The sequence below is a fragment of the Chrysochloris asiatica genome, unplaced genomic scaffold (assembly GCF_000296735.1).
Source record: "Chrysochloris asiatica unplaced genomic scaffold, ChrAsi1.0 scaffold00266, whole genome shotgun sequence".
Lineage (NCBI taxonomy): Eukaryota > Metazoa > Chordata > Mammalia > Afrosoricida > Chrysochloridae > Chrysochloris > Chrysochloris asiatica.
In genome coordinates, this window is record NW_006408784.1 from 1940149 (window position 1) to 1959313 (window position 19165).

At 37.8% G+C, this 19165-nt stretch overlaps 1 protein-coding gene across 1 annotated transcript in view; it reads right to left on the minus strand.

The window, feature by feature from the left end:
• The window catches only part of NLK (nemo-like kinase), a 155812-nt gene that overhangs the window by 104527 nt on the left and 32120 nt on the right, over nt 1–19165 (minus strand). The window lies entirely within an intron of this gene.

Genomic DNA, 19165 nt, shown 5'->3' on the forward strand with positions numbered 1-19165 from the left:
CACAAAATTGAAAGCAGGTACTCAAACAGATACTTGTAGACCAATGTGCCACAGCAGCATTATTGATATACAACAGCCAAAAGGCAGAAACAGCCCAACTGTCCATCAACCAATGAATGGATAAACAAATTGTGGTACATACATACAATGGAATATTGTTTACCCATAAAAATAAATGTCTTGATACATGCCACAAGATAGGCAAACCTTGAAAATATTACTGAAAGTGAAGTAAGTCAGACACAAAAGAACAAACATTGTATGGCCCCACTTAAATGAAATATCCAGAATAGGCAAATGACTAGAGAAAGCAAGAAGGCAGTGGTTACTATGGGATGGGAGGAGTCTGGGATGTTACAGTCTCTATTTGGGGTAGTGAAAAAGTTTTGGAGATAAATAGTAATAATAGTTGTGCAGCATTATGAATACGATTAATGTTACTGAATTGTATACTGAAAAGAGGGTAAAAAGGCAAATGTTATGCTATATATTCTATACTTTAGCACAATCATTTTTTAAAATGTTCATTACTAACATTCTTTTCCCTCCATGGTGATAACCAGTTAAAAATTTAAATCTAAGCATTATTTCCAAATCCATTATCTCATATGCAAGTAAACACACACACACACACACACACACAGAGATTCCTTAATTGGACCTTTTACACATTAAATATTTTGTGATTATCTGAAACAGCTGTTCTTAAATAGTTTTATATATGGCTAAATACAAACAACTTTCAATCACATTGCAAATCAGAAAACAGAGTAAAGTCAAGTATAATCTTCTAAAGCAAATGCAAACAGATTTTATTTTAACCCAGGGTAAAATGTGTGCTGAATGTCTACTCTATTTTCAGAAAGCAACCTACAGAATGCACCCCTGTCACTCCCAAACAACAGCTATCTATAGAAGCACAGTAGGAATCAAAATATAACAAAATAAAGCTCCCCTCCATTTCACCACTTTTGAACTTGTCATCTTTCACCCTAAGTGAGAGGGGAGGGACTGTCTAGAAAGGATAATGCTACCAAAAGGTTGTTAGCGATTACAGAGGTGCACCCCACAGAACAAATGCTGTGCTTTACTTAAAACAGACAAACAGACACTAAAAAACCCACCAGCAAACCAATTCATTTTACTATACATGTTTCTAGGCACCTAACTCACTATCAAGGAGCTCTGGTAATATAGTGGTTATGAATCAGGCTGCAAACCGCAAGGTCAGCAGTTTGAAACTGCTCCACGGGAGAAAGATGAAGCTTTCTGCTCCCGTAAAGATTTACAGCCTCGGAAAACCTGTTCAGGGTCGCTATGGGTTGGAACTGACTCGATGGCACTTAACAACAACAACTCACCACCAGGTGCTATATGACATAGAGAAACAAAACAAAATTGACATTCTTAAAGAGAATTTTATCCTGTAAAAGAAGCCACAAAGAGAAAATGCTTGTCAAAGTCTTAACTGTAAATAAACTTTTACTCATCAGGCTTTCCACACCTGCTAAACTTTTTTGACAACCTCATCACATCCCTCTAAAAATGTCAAATATCCACTGGTTGAAGAAGAAGAGTTTTTAAGTCAACAATGTCCTCAAAATTTACTATCAACAGACCTCCAGAGAACATGAAAAAAGAGATTAGCTAATAGATAAGATGCAGATCCACTAAATTCAATCTAAGGACAACAACAACAAAATAACCTTCACTTTTCTGTTTACGTGGTAGCAGTTCTCATTAGCCTGGCAAATAGAAAAGACTTTTAGAGAGATTATAAAGACACATGACCAAACTAATTTTTGTAAATTAAACTTTTGGGGAAAAAAAAGTCATTTTTTTCAATAATTTCATAAAGTCTTTGTTTAACCAGACCGTCAGGTCATTGTTTTTATAGTTTGGAATAATACAAATGTAATACCCTGAAGAAGAAAGGAACTCAAAATAGGATGCATTCATTATTAAGCAAGTAAACAACCCTGATAGTGAAATGGTTAAGTGCCCAGTTGCTAACCAAGAGGTTGGTGGTTCAAATCCACCAGTCACTTTGTACAAGAAAACTGTGGCAATCTGCTTCCACAAAGATTACAAGCCTTGGAAACCCAATGGTAAATTCTACTCTGTCCTATGTGGTTCCTATGAGTTGGAATGGACTCACTAACAATGGGGTTTTTACTACTGAGTTATCAGTTATTTTTATATTCTTTGTCATAGGGTTCGAACCACTGACCTTACAGTTGTGCCATCAGGGTTCCTCTCAACAAAAAGACTAACAATTAAAAACCAGCAAAATAAGAACTAGATAGTACCTGACTACCACTACCAACTGCTCTGAAAGGGATCATATTAGAAAGTCCTGGAATGGAGTGGGAGGAAATGTGGAACAAAACTCAAAATCATAAAAAAAAGACCAGCCTCATAGTTTGCACAGAGACTGGTGGAAATCCCCGAGACTGGGACCCTTAGTCACTTTTCAAGTCTGGAACTGAATTCACAACCCCTCAACCCCTACATGGCTCACTTTACAGCTATACAGACCTATAAAAGGAAAAACAACACCAGGGACGTATGTTGTTATAGTGAAGTGCCACTGAGTCTGTTCTGACTCAATAACCCTCATAGGGTTTCCAAGGCGCACCTGATGGGTCTGTACTGCCAACCTTGTAGTTAGCAGTCCAGTTCTTATTCTACAGTGCCACACCAGGAGTCAATATTACCAGTCAGAGATATACAAATTAAAACCACGATGAGATTCCAATACACATCCACTAGAATGAATAACAGTTAAAAAAAAAAAAAAGTTTGATTATAACAATGTGGAGCAACTAATGTAAAATGGTCTAGACACTTAGAAAAGCAGTATGGCAGTATCTTATAAAGGGAAACATACACTTACCATGTGACCTAGGAGTTTTACCCCAAGAGCAATGAAAACATACTCACTCAAAGGCTTGCAAAAGAATGTTGTTCTTAAGGGCTGTCGAGTGGATTCCAAGCCAAAACGACCCTGTACAGGGTTTCCAAGGAGCAGCTGGTGAGCTTGAACTGCCAACCTTGCAGTTCAAAGGGCTTTGCAGTCTGGCGCATTAACCCACAGTGCCACACCAGGACTCCAAAAGAATATTACCAGCAGCATTATTCTTAGATAAGAGCTAAAACTGGACACAACTCAGTGCCCATGAACGGATAAGCAAATTTTATTGTAACCGTACATCTAGTGTGATGATGTAGGATCAGCACTGGACTGCGAACCACAGGGTCAGTGGTTGAAACCCACCAGCTGCTCCTTGGAAACCCTATATAGGGTCGCTGAGTCAGAACTGACTCGACAGCACTTAACAACAACATAGAATGTTGCTGCTGGTGCCTCTGAGTTGGTTCTGACTCTTAGTGACCCTTTATAGGTGGATTCGAAGTGCTGACCTTGTAGTTAGCAGCCCAATGTGTAACTAACCCACTACACTACCAGTGTTCTTTACATTATTATAGAAAACGACTCCATACAAAGAAATGAAATATTAATATACCACATATGGAACTCAAAAATACTATACTAAGTGAAAGAAGTAAAAAAAAAAAAAGACTATTTATATGACATGATTCCAATTATTTGAAATGCTAGAAAAGACCAAACTATAGTGGTAACAGGAAGTAGATCAACAGTTACCTGGGGTTGCAGGTGAAGAGGGCCAACTTCAAAAGAAAGGAACAGTTCTATGTCTTGATTGTAGTGGTAGTTGTACAATTGTATGTAATTAACAAAATTCACCCAATTATATACTTAAAAAGGGGGAGTTCTATTGCATATAAACAAATCTTAATTTTAAAAAGAACACATAATCCGAAAACAAAAGAAATGTTGCTCCACCTCACTAATAAAACCAACGGAAATGAAAACCATGAGCTATTATTTTTACTTCAATAGACTTGGCAAAAATTACACTACTCAAAGTGTTAATTAGTACAATATTTCTGGAGAGCAATTTGGCATAGTATACCTAAATCCTTAAAAACTGAGTGGACCTTTTGACTTAGTAAGTCTATTTCTAGGAATGTATATTACAGACACATAAGTTAAGTAAGACTATGTATAAAAATGGAGTCCTGGTGTGGTGATGTGGGTTAATGTGCTGGACTGCAAGGTTGATTCTGAACCACAAGGTTGGCGGTTCAAGCTCACCAGCCACTCCTTAGAAACTCTATACAGGATTTCTATGAGTTGGAATCGACTCAATGGCACTTAACAACAACAACATGTACAATAATAGTATTGGGATACTGCTCATAGTAATGAAAAAACAATTAGAAACAAACCCCCTTATTGTACATTTGGTAATAAGTGATTCGTTAAATAATGAACTATCCATCTAACTAGTTATGATGTGGTCTATAATATACGCGTCCTCATTGATGTATAAAGATAAACTTAAGTTTGTTTTCTTTCCCTTTTTGGCATTTTATGCCGACACCCTCACTTGTACTTGTGGGAGCTATGCTACAAATAAGCGACAAATAACTACCTTACGGGTCAAATTCCTACTATTAAAAGTAATTCTCCACTCATGCCTGTTTTTACCCCATCTTGGGTATATGAAAGGAGCCCTGGTGCCACAGTGGTTAAGTGCTCAGGTGCTAACTGAAAGGTTGACAATTCAAACGCACCAGCCCTCTGTGGAAGAAGACTGGGCAGTTTTAGAAACCCAAAGGGTCAGTTTGACTCTGTCCTACAGGGTCACTATGAATCACAAAGGACTCAATGGCAATTGGTCTGTGTGTGTGTGGTTTGTTTCGTTTTGTTGGGGGCGGGCAGGCAGGGTTGGGTAGATAAGGTTGTATTTTCTGCTTAATTTTTATGATGACTACTGGTGTGGCACTGTAGGATCAGCACTGGACTATGAACCAGAAGGTGGGCAGTTCAAACCCACCAGGTGCTCCTTGGAAACCCTATACAGGGTTCACTTGATGAGTCTGAATCAAGAGTACTTAACAACCCCAACAGTGAAAGAAAAGAACCTTTGGACTCACTCAGTGTTATCACAAAAGATCTGACCACTAGAAAATACGAGCAACAATTTCACTGCAAAAGAGTGCTGACCCACAAAGCGCATTAGTTATTTTAATAATTTACTTACAGTTTGTCCTGTAGTAGATAAGGAGTAACAGAAGGTTTTGGTATATGTATTATCTGGGCCTCAGCTCTTTATCAGAAAATGGCAGATGTTGGATCAGGTCATTTGTAGTTAAGTTAGTTCTAAGGGAAATTAGTCTGTTAAAAATCAACATCTTAAAGTATTATAGGATTGGCAAAAACAAAGCGCCAAGAAACAAATCTTTGACAGGTAGTATGGTGAACCTTGTAAGCATTTACTATTAAAAAAAAAAAAAGGAATCCTTGTGAATTTAAACCCAGGAACATTTAATGTAACAAAATTGGATAGTCAATCTGTCAATCAGACTAACAAAGGCAGGAATCACACCTGGAGTTGTTACTTGACGAGAGTAAAATGGCATAAGTACTTGTCAATATAACGTGTATCAGCACCAGGTAAGATGCCTAACACCTCCACAACTACAAGCAATTTCAAACAGCAAAGTGCAATATACTATTTCTTAAAGGTGAGACATTTATCATGCCTGCTTTATAATAGTATTTCCCAACCTAACTGAGTTCAGATATCAAATTAAATAAGAGTAGTTCATCTATAAAAACTGAAATAAAATTTGAGTTTCAACTAATAGAAATATGTGTAACAAATGTGCCCTGGAACTCAGTAGATTTAAAAAAACAACAACGAACAACCTGTGGTGAAAAAAAGACAACAGCTTATCTTTGCGCAAAGGAGAATAAATAACCTATACAAAAAGCATCTAAGTTTGACTGTAGAGAAGAAATGTTTTTTAAGTTTTATTTGTTAATGCACACAAACACATAAAACTAATTTATTAAACCTTAATGAAAAAAAATTACACTTAGGAGCTTGGTTGATTACAAATAACATTAGTATAATTTTTAAATCTCTATATCAATCAAGTAAATATCTTGCTATATGAAATTTTTTATACAATTACCTTTAGAGATTACACACAACAAAAATAACTTGCTGGTGTGTCATTTTAAATATACATCCTAAATCAAACTAAAATACAACCTATTGGCTCAAGGTCCCGTTAGATAGGAGAATAAATTCTCTATTACTAAACGTAGCAGGAGATGATAGGGAAGGGGCTATGGATGTGGTGCTACAACACACATGACACAGCCAGACAAAACAGAGAAAGAAAAAAAAAGGACAGGCACCGTCCTATCACTGTTTAGACCCAACAGTGTCTTATTTATGTATTCTGCAAGGCAACTACTGAGAGGAAAAAATGCACCTCTAATTTTTTGGACAGAAAAGGAAATTATTCTTTCTCTTTCAATATCCAGGCATTGTCGTTGCAAAGTGCTGTCAAGTTTGTTCTGACTCACAGCGACCCTGCAGAGGGTTTCCCAGGAGTGGCTGGTACGTTTGAACAACCAACCTTGTGGTTAGCAGTCTAATATATATTATAGCAATACATCGGGACTCCAGGTATTGGGATTCCAATATTAAAGATCCTCTAACTCTCTCAGTTCCAGTACAAATGATTGACACTCAATTTTTCCTCTTTCAATACTCCTGATTACATCCTTTTAGGTTTATAGGTCTGAGACTATATTGTAGGAGGATGAAAAAATTTAAGAACATCCCATTTTCAAAAACTCAAGTCTATACCAGTGAAGTTACCATAATATAGTTTTAGTCCACCTGCATTTTCTAGGGTTAATTATACCAAACTAGGCCAAAAGTAAATTATACTATACTTTTCCCTTCATGGATAAAATTATAATTTTACATAGCAGGCTTTAGGATGTTTGTACTTTGTCATCTCCTTCAAAAATGTGTCCCTATTTTTAGTGTCAGTATGATGTCCAGAATACTACTCATTTAGATTCTTCTTAAATCAGTTACGTAATTACCATTGTTTGTCAATTTTTTAAAAAGAGGTATATTGTTGACCTACAAAAGAATGTCTGTGCTGACAATTTCTTGAACACTACTATTTAATAAATAAGGCATAATCATTCTTGAGCCGTGAGTCCTTACATCAGAAGTGAGACTTGGATAGAGAAATGCATGTGGAATTTCCAAATTGTTAAATTCTTCATTCTGGTTTTATGATTTTAAAATAAGTTCAACACTTAGAACACAACACAAGTAAGTGAAAAGGACAGGGACACACTTGGGTAAAAAGATGACTTTTCTATCTGAGCCAACTATTTTGGAAAAATCCTAGCATATACATACTGTCAGTATCAGAGAACCATCTGGCTTTGCTGTTGATCTAACTTTAAAATGTATCTTTAAGGATTGATTCCAATTTTCCTCTGTAAAACATTAAAAGCTATAGCAGACCAAGGGTCACCTGGGATCCTGGGGGTGGAGAGATATAGCTAATGTAATAATCACTTCAACTATATTTATTGTAATTGCAGAAATTTGGAATCTTGATTAAGAAGTGACTTTCTCTGTCACCTTGCTTTATAATAAAGTCTCTGAGGACTAGAATGTATGATTATACTATAGTCCTGAACAGGAAAATTCCTGTCTTGAGAAGTGAGATTTGGACAGAGAAATGTATCTTTTAAAAAGAAAGCTACAGTGGATCCTTCGATAGCTCAGTTGGTAGAGCGGAGGACTGTAGTGGACAATGGCAAAAAGAAAGCTACAGTCTGACAGTTCACCATGGTCCCCTGCCCCAAAAAAGGGGTAGGGCAGGGACCCTATAATTCCATCATATGTGGATGCTGTTAATCTGAGTTAGGATAGAATGAATCTAATACACTGCCTGTGAATTTCAGCAAATCTTTCTCTAGGGTCTAGGCCCCTGTCCCGGTTGACTACCTTCCCAGCTAGCGGGATACTGCACTGCCTAGGGGAAAGATGAGCTCTATCACCCAGACTAGAACACGGAAGCAGCAATAATAGTGTAATATAATATGTGACAGTACCAAACAGCTCTCCTCTTCCATGAAGACAACCCTTTCCCAGCATTTACAGCCAATAGTACCCAACTGAGGTGGCTATCATTTGTACCTTCCCAATGTGTCTTCCATCTTATTCTGGTAAGCAGACCACATCCCCTACCACTCAAAAGACTTAGGAATTTTAAAAATTGGAGATGAGGGAGGTCCCCTTTTCTTTGTAGTTAAAGAAGAGCTGGAAGGATGTGGGCTGAGAGATGCTTCCACTCTTTCTCTGCCATGTGGAGAAATTTTTTAAAAATAGACTACTTGCATAGAATGACAGAGAATAGTCCTGACAATATGCAAATGTAGCACTTCTTATATAGCTAAGGTTAGTTCTACTTGTAGCTATCAAGTCCTCAAGTCTGGTTATGTGAGTCAACAAATTTTTTTCTATTTCGAGATGAATTTTTGTGATCTGAGTCCCAACTCAGATTTTACCTATATAAAATCCTGGTGATGTCTATATTTCCCTCTCCCCACAGAGTAAACACAGTGTAATGTGCCTCTAAAGCCAACTCTTAGATGGCTCTGTTTAAAGTAATCTCCAGTATTTTATCTTTTGATGATTGGCTTTATATTATAAGCTGTGGATGCAATGAGCAGCTTCTTGGTCAAGATCTTTCCCAATACAACTTCCCTTTCCAGTATGCAAGTCTTGGACTTTAGCAGCAAAAAGCAAGTGGCTATCATTTGATTAAAAATGAGCTGCTTACAAATATACCCATGACAGTTATTTCAAGGGGAGGAAAAAAAACGCAACTCGATTAAGATGTGTAAATACGTTCTTGCTTTGAGATCCCTAGGATAGAGCCAATCTAACATTAACTTTCAAACTACTTGGGTGTTTTGATTTTGTTTTGAGGGACATGTTTGCTTACAAATCTTAAGAAAAAGTCTAACCATTTCCTTTACAATAAATCCGAGGAGGTTCTGAAAAAAATGATAACCATCTCAGAGAACTTAATTATGTAAAAAATTATAACTGAACATAAACAAAAACAAATCATTTTACTTGTTCATAAGTTATTATCATCTGATGAGAATATAAACGGTTCCTAGCAAAACCTGTGATCAATCGGATTCTATTAAAAACATTACAACTTGCTTCTGCTAACCTCGTTATTAAGCAATAGTCACTTTTCGCAATCTTTCTTGCCATTCTCTTTTTATAGCTGTTGGGATGAAAGTCTAATGTGTTACAATGCAGATCATATCCTGACTTAGGTAGTGTGACAGCTGAATAAGGCCTGACACAATGGTCATCAATTATTAACATTAGGATAAACCATTATTAATGAGACAAGTACACCACCAATAAATTAGCGGAACAAATGAAATAAATGAGCAGTGAGGGCCTTTGATGTAGAATTTTCATGGGGAGGATTGTTACTTTCATTTTTCAAACAGAAAGATTGATGCTCAGAGAAGTTAGCAAACTTGTCCTGGGTTAGAAAGAAAAAGTGGCAGAATTGGTGGAACTGGACTCAAATCTGTTAGGCTCTATAGTGCAAGTTCTTTTTATTATACCAAGCTGCCAATCTGAATCTGAAGTTCTACAATCACAATTACAAGGCTTTCCCTCTGTCCCTTCCAACAAGGTCCCCTTTTGACCACAATTGTACCTCACAGAATTATCCTTTTCATTATAAATTGCTCCTCTTGATATTACTGTGGAGAAAGTTAAGGGAAAGATGCAGTGAGGACATGGAGAGAGAGTTAATGGGGACCGCCCACCAAAGTTCTACTTTTAGAAATGTTATTATATATAGATCAGTCTACTTTGGGAGCACTCAATTTTGGTTTCATTAAGTATGTATGTATTACAGAGCCTGAACTATATTTAAGAAACCCATTGTATTTTTTTTCTCAGCATCTGGTCACAAGAATATTTCAGAGAAAGCAAGCCCTTTGTTTCATTAATATATGCCCCCTTCTTTCAATATCCCTCAGCCAAGCCCAGTTATTATTCATAAACTGGGAGAAAATATATCCCAGACATTTGGTTTACAAAAACCCTAAAATATAAAAAACACACCATTCCACTTATTAACCATGAGAGAAGGACACAGTCTTTTTAGTTTCAGCATCACCTACCCTCTATAAGACCTGGTGGCACAGTGGGCTAAGCACTGGGCTGCTATGTGAAAGGTCAGCTGTTCGAGCCCACCAGCTACTCCCATAAAGATTTAGACTTGGAAACCCTACAGAGCAATTCTACTCAGTCCTATAAGGTTGCTATTCATAAGAACCCACTCAATGGCAGGGGGAGAGGGAGAGGGAGGGCTTACTATAGATACATTTTTATTGTATGGAAGGGGTTTTGTTGTTGCTGTTGTTACGTGCCATCTAGTCAGTTCCAACTCACAGTTACCCTGTATAAGGTTTCCAAGGAGTGACTGGTGAATTTGAACAGCTGACCTGGTAGCGCTGTGCTTATCCTACATGACCACACCAGGATTCCATGGAAAAGGTTTACTATTGTAAAACCAAACCCATTGCCATCAGCCGATAAAACTCATAGTGACCAGTATGTAGGTGTTTCGAAGACTGAATATTTATGGGAACAGTCTCATCTCTCCCACTAAGAGTGGCTGGTAGGTTTGACCGACCAACCTTGTAGTTAGCAGCCCAAAGTCTATATCCCACAGCACCACTGTAAACCTGCCTAGAAAAAGAGGTTGTTTTATAAAATACAATTCACTGAGACTGATGCCAGAATAGCCTTAGTAAGGGAGAAAGAAATCCTAAAATATTGTTTTGAAGTAATGGGTACAAAAAAAGACTCTCTCTCAATTATGGCTTCCTCCAAAGAGGAAAAATAGCCAGAATGAAATTACCATACATTGAATAAATGGTCTAGACCTCTAGATCTGTTTGTTGTAAAGAAACATGAGTATCCACAAGTTTTCTCAAAGTGTTGATATATTAAATGTTACATTTAAATGATATAGATTCTTTTTTCAAACAAACAAAAAGGCTGACTAAACCTCTTGATCTTGCCTTCACTTTCTTCCCCTTTCCTTTGTTTTGTTTTGGGTATTGTATTTTTTTTTTAACTATGAATAACATACCAATTTTAATGCATTAAGACTGGAACCATAAAACCAAAACCTAAAAAATACTCAGTCCAGGAAGAGGGAAATTTTTCCTTTTCGCTTTAAGTGGGAAGAAAAGGCTTCTGCTGTGCAGGTGTCACACCTCACACATCCCAGAGGTCGTGCCCTTTGTCAGCACATTGGAGAAAACCTTATATATTGTTAGTTATAATGGTTTCTAGTTCTTTTATGTTCAATAAGGGGCGCCCACCTGACAACTTTTCAAAAGATGATACAATGAAATTCTGGAGATAGAAGATAGGCTGGTTGTCAAAAGAAAAAAAAAAATCAAATGCCAGCATGACAAAGGCCTTTTGTTTTAGAAGATATGTAACAAGTGCTTAACTAAAAAGAATGGATACGAAGGGGGCCTTACCCACTATGATCAATTTTCTTGGGTTACATACAAAATGTCATGTGTTTTCTGGGATACACCAAACTGGAATTAACAAGGCCTCTCAACAGGAACCCTGGTGGCATAGTGGGTTACGCACTGGGCTGTTAACAACATGTACGAATTTGGTCACTATATTTTAAGGAGGATGTCTGACATTCTTCTTAAAATTGTTGTTGTTATGTGCTATTGAGTTATTTCCGACTTATAGCAACTCTACATAGGGTTTCTGAGAAGCAGCTGGTGGGTTTGAACTGGTGACCTTGTGGTCAATAGAAGTTAAGAACTATACTGATCATTTTTTCAAATAAGTGATGTTCTAATTCAATCATACATGTAAACACAAATTATACACTCATGTACTCACTGCCCAGATAAAATGAAAAAAGTGTCAACCACCTCTACTTCTGATACTTTTTGTTAAGACACTAAATGCTATAGATACAAAGACCGCCTGTCCCTCAATCTCTCCCACTCCAGCGTTAACAATTAGCTTGACTTTGGTGTGAATCCTTCATATTTACACTTTAAAATTATGACCCATTAGACTGTATCCACAAATAGGTATATAGTTGTTTTGGGTTTGAAACATTTACACAAATGGCAAAGTCAGCTTGAACCTCAAGGTCGGAGATTCAAATTCACCAGCCAATTCTATACAGGGTTGCTATGAGTCGGAACTGAACACAACAGCACTTAACAACAACAACAACCTCACTCTATAAGGTCTGGTGGCACAGTGGGTTGTGTGTTGGGCTGCTAACCACAAGGTCAGCGGTTCGAATCTATCAACTGCTCTGTGGGAAAATGATGAGACTTTCTGCTACTGTAAAGATTTACAGCTTTGGAAATTCTACACAGAATCGCTATGAGTTGGAACCAACTCACCAGCATATAATCACCACCACCACCACCCAACATATTATATAAACAGTCCTGGCGATACGGTGGTTAAAGCACTTGGCCACGAATGGAAAGGTCCTGTGGTTCAAACCCAACAGCCACTCTGTGGGACAAAGATGGGACAGTTAGCTCCAGAATGATTGCTGTTGTTAAGTGCTGTCAAGTCAGTTCAGACCCATAGTGACCCTGCGTAGGGTTTCTGAAGACTGACTGTTGGGTTTGAACTGCTGACCTTGCAGTTCAAACTGACCATGTAGTCCAGTGCATTATCTCACAGTGCCACACCAGGACTCCCCATGAAAATTACTGCCTTGAAAACCATATGGGGCAGCTCCACTCTGTCCTACAGGGTCACTGTGAGTCAGAACCAACGTGAAGGTAATGGGTTTTCGTGGGATTTGTTTGCTTGTTTATTCCACTGTGTGAATAAACTATACAAGCTCACAGATTCAACGAACTGAATGAACCTCGAGCAGGAGAAACATGATGAAAATTATACTGAGACATGCTATATTCAATTTGCTTAAAAATACTGAAAAAGAGAAAATCTTAAAAGCAGTCAGAGAAAAAAGACATTTTATATACAAAGAAATAAAAATAAGGATGACAGCATATTTCTCACTGAAAACAATGCAATCTCTGAGATCATAAAGCGACATCTTTAAAGAACTAAAAAGAAAAAAAAAAACTCTCACTCCAGAATTCCATACCCAGAACTTTCAAAAACGAAGATGAAATATTTTTTTTCACATTTATAGAACCTGAAATAATTTATCACCAGCAGACTAGCACTGTAAGAAATGTTAAAGGAAGCGCTGTAAGCAGAGGAGAAAAGTTATCAGATAAAAACTTGAATCTACATAAGGGAATTAAGAGCACATTAACAACATAAGTTAATACAAAGACTTTCACATATTATTTAAATCTCCTTTTAAAACAATCAACTGTTTAAATAAAATAATGATTATGCAGCATAAGGCTTTTATAGCTGTCTCAGTTATTCGGTGCTGCTATAACAGAGATACCACAATAAGGTGGCATTAACAAGCTGATAATTATTTTCTCACAGTTTAGAATACTGTTAAGTACTGTCAAGCCAGTTCTGACTCATAGCAACCCTGTACTGGGTTTCCAAGGAGCAGCTGGTGGTTTTGAACCACCAACCCTGTGGTTAGCAGTACAGTACTTATCCAGTGCTTATCAAAACTTGCTTGATTTAGGGCTCTGAGGAAGTCTTTCTCAGTTGGCTCTGGGGAAAAAAACCTTGTCTCTTTCTAGCTTCTTTCTTGGTTCCCTGGAGATCTCATGGGACATGGCATCTCTCTTCCCCACCTGTGCTTGATTGGTTGCTTGCTTGCTCAGTTTGCTTTTTACACTTCAAAAGAGATGAACTTATAACACTACCTACACTGATAATGTCTGATTAACTGAGCAGAGAAAAGCCGTGCCGCTGTTCCCAAATGGGATTATAACCACAGGTAAAGGGTTAGGTTTTAAAACACGTATTCTGGAGGGGACACAATTCAATCCAAAACATATGTAGAAATAAAACAACACAAAGGCTGGAATGAGAGAAACATATGTATCCTGTTATAAGGTTCTTTTACTATGCATAAAAGAGTACAATATCAACTGAAGGTACTTGTGATGAGTTAGCGATATGAGACCTAAAATAGGCAGATTTGAAAAGGACACCTCACCAATGATGACATGGTGGTGGTGACTGTGTGCCACGGAGTTGGTTCCAACTCATAGCGACCCTGCAAAAGGGTTCCCAAGGCTGTAAATCTAAACAGAAGCAGAAAGTCTCATCTTTCTCCTGCAAAACGGCTGGCAGTTTCCAACTGCCCACTTGTAACCACTACGTCACACAGGGATGACAAATAAGCACATGAGAAGATACCCAATGTCATTAATCATTAGCAAAACACAAATTAAAACCACATGAAGTGAGCACTACATATCAATTAAGATGTTGGAAAGGACTGACCAAATGAATTATTTAGTAAGGAAAGGAAGGAATCTGAATTCAGACACTATTTTGGGAGTGGTGTGTGTGTGTAAAATCACTTTGAAAAACAGTTTGGTTGTTTCTTAAGTTATACATACACTTATTATCATATACATACATAAGATATACCTCATTATCTTGCAATTCCACTCCTACATATTTACTCTAGAGAAATGAAAGCCTATGTCCACACAAAGACTTACAACATGAATGTCTACCGCAGTTTTATTTGTAACTAGAAATAATCCAAATGTCCACCAATAGGTGTATGGTGAAACAAAACTCTCATATGTCCTACAAGAAATCTCTTGTATGTCCTACAATAAATTACTTGTTAGTGGCAGTTGAGTCTGCTGATTTATAATGACCCTAGGAGCAGCTGAACAAAATTTTGCCTGGTCCTTCACGGTCAGTGGTATGCTAAATTCATTTGTTGTGGCTACTATGCACTTTGAGTCCTGGTATGGTGCTGTGGGTTAAGGCTCTGGACTGCCAGGTCAGTTTGAACCACAGGTTGGCAGTTCAAGCTCACCAGCCGCTCCTTGGAAACCCTATATTGGGTGGCTATGAGTCGGAATCGACTTGATGGCATTTAACAACAACCACAATACACTTTGAGTACCTTGCAGTCTAGGGGGCTCATCTTGAATGTCCTGGTCCATAGCATTTTCATGCGTTGATTTTTGGAAATAGATTGCTAGAGGTTTATCTTTCTAATCTATTGTAGACTGGATGATCTGCTGAAACCTGCTCACTGTGGGTGATCCTGCTGGCAAATCGGTGGTACACCTTCTAGCATCACATCAACCTGAAAACCACCAGAGCATGACAAACACGTGGGTGGTGGACTAGATTACTACTTGGTAATAAAAGAGAATAAACTATTAATTCAAGCAACAACATGGATGAACTTCAGTATAATAATGCTGTGTGGAAGAAGCTCCAGATGAAAGAGTTCATTTTATAAAAAACTACTTATATAAAATTCTAGAATATGCGAAGTGATCTAGAGTGACAAAAATGTCTGGAAATGGGCATAGGGTCTGCAGGCATATTTTTGTGTGTGACAAATATGCTCAGTATCTATTTGAGATGACGGTTTCAAGAAGAAAACACACGTATCTCAAGGTTATCCAACTGTGCAGGTTGTCATATTCAGTTACATTTTAATAAAGCCGTTTAAATGACCTTAGCCTGTTTTGTTAATACCACTGGTGGTGTTTGTACTTTTATTCTGAGTGTTGTGTATATACTGTGGGGTGAAACAGATGAGTACTTACGTGACAGTCTACCATTCTTGGTGCCACTGAAAAACCAGGATGTTCAATATGTGAGAAAGGAGATACATGTGTAAGATCAGAGTTTAAATAATTCATTTGAATTTGAAGTATCAGTATAAGCTCCTGGTGTTATTTTATCTTCAGAAGACCGCTCCAGTAGAAAACCTTAGAAACAATGGCCAATCAAAAAGCAGTAAGTGCCTGTTGGTCCTTGGTGAAATGGCCTTTTCTATATCTGGATGAAGAAATGTACAAGATGAGCCTGCCCATTTTGTTATACCTAGAATAACAGATTTCTATTATTATTTGGAAAGGACTCAGGAACACACTGGTCAGAGATCATACAACAATGATATTAAAATATCAAATATGTTTCAATCCACAAATTTATACTATTAGTAGATCACTGTTAGAATATGCTAGTGAACCAATTCAATATTCTAAAAATGGATAAAGGGAACAAATCATGCATTCATCCAGCCTTTTCTATACAAACTGTACCTTACCATCAAGTAACTAAAAAGAATATGAACTTTTACTTTATATTAGTATTTCAGCTAATAAATGATGATAGAATCTAGAATTACAGTATCACCATTTTGTAAACCTTAACGAGTTAATGGACCAAGATATTAATCATCAACATCTGTAGAAGAGACAAACTTGTGAGCTGGAAGCAAAGAGGACTTAAAATATTTACTGATGAAGATCAAAGATTATAGCCTTCAGTATGGATTACACAACAACAACATGGATTACACGCCAATGCAAAGAAAACAAAGATCCTCACAACTGGACCAATAAATAACATCATAATAAATGGAGAAGAGAATGAAGTTGCCAAAGACTTCATTTTGCATGGTTCAACAATCAATACTCATGGACGCAACAGTCAAGAAATCAAATAACATACTGCACTAGGTAAATATGGTGCACAAGACCTCTTTAAAATGTTCAAGAGCACAGATATCAGTTTGAATACTAAGGTGCACCTCACCCAAGTCAAGCAATGGACTGCTAACCTCAAGGTCAATGTTCAAACCCACCCATTGCTCCTAGGAAACCCTATACAGGGTTGCTATGAGTTAAAACCCACTTGACGGCACTTAACATATGCATGTGAAAGTTGGACAATGAGTAAGGAAGACTGTAGAAAAACTGATGCATTTGAATTATAGTGCTGGAGAACAATATTCAAAGTACCATGAACTGTCAGAAGAACTGTGTGGGAAGAAGTACAGTCAGAATACTCCTTAGAGTATTCTTAGACTTGGTCTCTCACACTTTGGACAAGTTATTAGGAGGGACCAGTTCTTGAAGAAAGAGATCATGCTTGGTAAAGTGAAGGGTCAGCAAAAAAGGTGACGATCCTCAAGTACTGAACTGACACCATGGCAGCAGCAATGAGTTAAAGCGTAACCACAATTATGAGGATGGTGCAGTGTTTCACTCTGTAGTACACAGGGTTGCTAGGAGTTGGAATCAACTCAACAGCATCTAACAACAGGCATTGTAGTAGGGTTTTAAGTGTTTCTCAGGGAAGGAGGAGGAAAGTCTGGAGACAGTTCAACATTTATTAAACCTCCTGTCTGTGGCTATTTCTGTCTATTCTCTTCATATCTGTTATTACTTAATGGTAATGCTGTATATTATTTAATGCTCATGCAAAGCACTTTCATGAGTATTTGATAATATGAAAACCCCATCTCTAGCATCTACTGACTGATCAGTGAGATTTAAAACACTGAATGTGCTTATGACATTAGGGCAATTTGTTCAATACTTCAAAAATGCCTTTAATGCTTATTGTTTTGTTTGTTAAGTGCTGTCAAATCGGCTTTACTCATAGTGAGCCTGTATAATTTCTGAACAACAGCTGGTAAGTTTGAACTGCTGACCTTGCAGTCCAGTGCTTATCCTACAGTGCCACACCAGGACTCCTTCAAGAGTAAAAGTCAACAAAAGTAAATACTACTACACATAAAATCCTGCAATAACAGTAGTAACAATAATCTATAAATAATACCAAGACACTGAAACTCAACAGGGGAGTGAAAAGGCGAAAGGGACTACATCCACAAATATATATAATTTTGATAGATATTGCTACATATGTATTTATAAGTGCTGCAAATATGTCCATGAATATACTAAAGCATATACAGAACATAAGAACACGTCTTGTTGTTGTTGTTGTTAAGTGCCGTTGAGTCGGGTCCGACCCATAGCGACCCTGTACAGGGTTTCCGAGGGTGTAAATCTTTACGGGAGTAGAAAGCCTCATCTTTCTCCCGCGGAGCAGCTGGTAGTTTCGAACCGCTGACCTTAAGGTTCGCAGCACCAACCAAACACAGTAAGTCAAGAGGGTCCACTGGCATTACATAGTCCACAAAGACAGTGTTCTGCATCCTACTTAAGTGAGTAGCAACTGCGGTCTTAAAAGCTTGTAACCAGCCATCAAAGGTACTAGTAGCTACTGGTCTCTCCCTGAACACCACAAGAAGAGTGAAAAGAAATCAAAGATGCCAAGAAACAATAAGCCCAAAACACTAATGGACCACATGAACCTCAGCCTCCATAACCCAGAGACTAGAGAACTAAATGGTACCAGCTACCACTGCTGACCACTCTGGAAGTCATCATAATAGAAGTCCTGGATAGAGCAGGAGGAAGAAGGTGGAACAAAATTCAACATTTTTAAAAAGGATCAGGTTTGGTGTGATAGACTGGTAGAACTCCTGAGTCTATCATGGGCCTTAGTCACCCATGAGGCCTGGAAATGAACTGACCTCCATGGCTCAACTTTCAACCAAATGACAGACAGGCTTCTAAGTGAACTCCAGGGCAGGGCACACTCATTAAGATAATCAACTATAGGAGATCAAAAAGGGATAAAGCTCAGAAGGCAAGAAGTGGCAGGTAGGACAAAGGGAAATGGCAAACAAGGAGAAAGTGGGGAAGAGTGCTACTACATTATGGGGATTGCAATCAGTATCACAAAACAAAATGTATATGAAATGTCGAATGGAACTCAATCTGCTCTGTACACTTTCACCCAAATCACAGTAAATAAATACGTTAAGTACAACAAAACTTCTTATGTTAAAAATCCGTCATATAAAGTAATGATTAATTACTATAAAACTATCACAAAATGTACCTTCTTCAAACACTAACACACATTAGTCACTAACTGTTGTTAAGTGTCTTTGAGTCGGTTCCAATTCATAGTAACCCTGTATAGGGTTTCCAAGGAGCAGCTGGTAGGTTTGAGCCATTGACCTTGTGGTTAGCAGTCCAGTGCTTATTCTACAAGCATCACACCAAGACTCCTAATGTTGTTGTTGTTGTCAGGTGCCATCGAGTCGGAACAGACTCATAGCGACCCCATGCACAGCAGAACGAAACAATGTCCGATCCTGGGCCAACCTC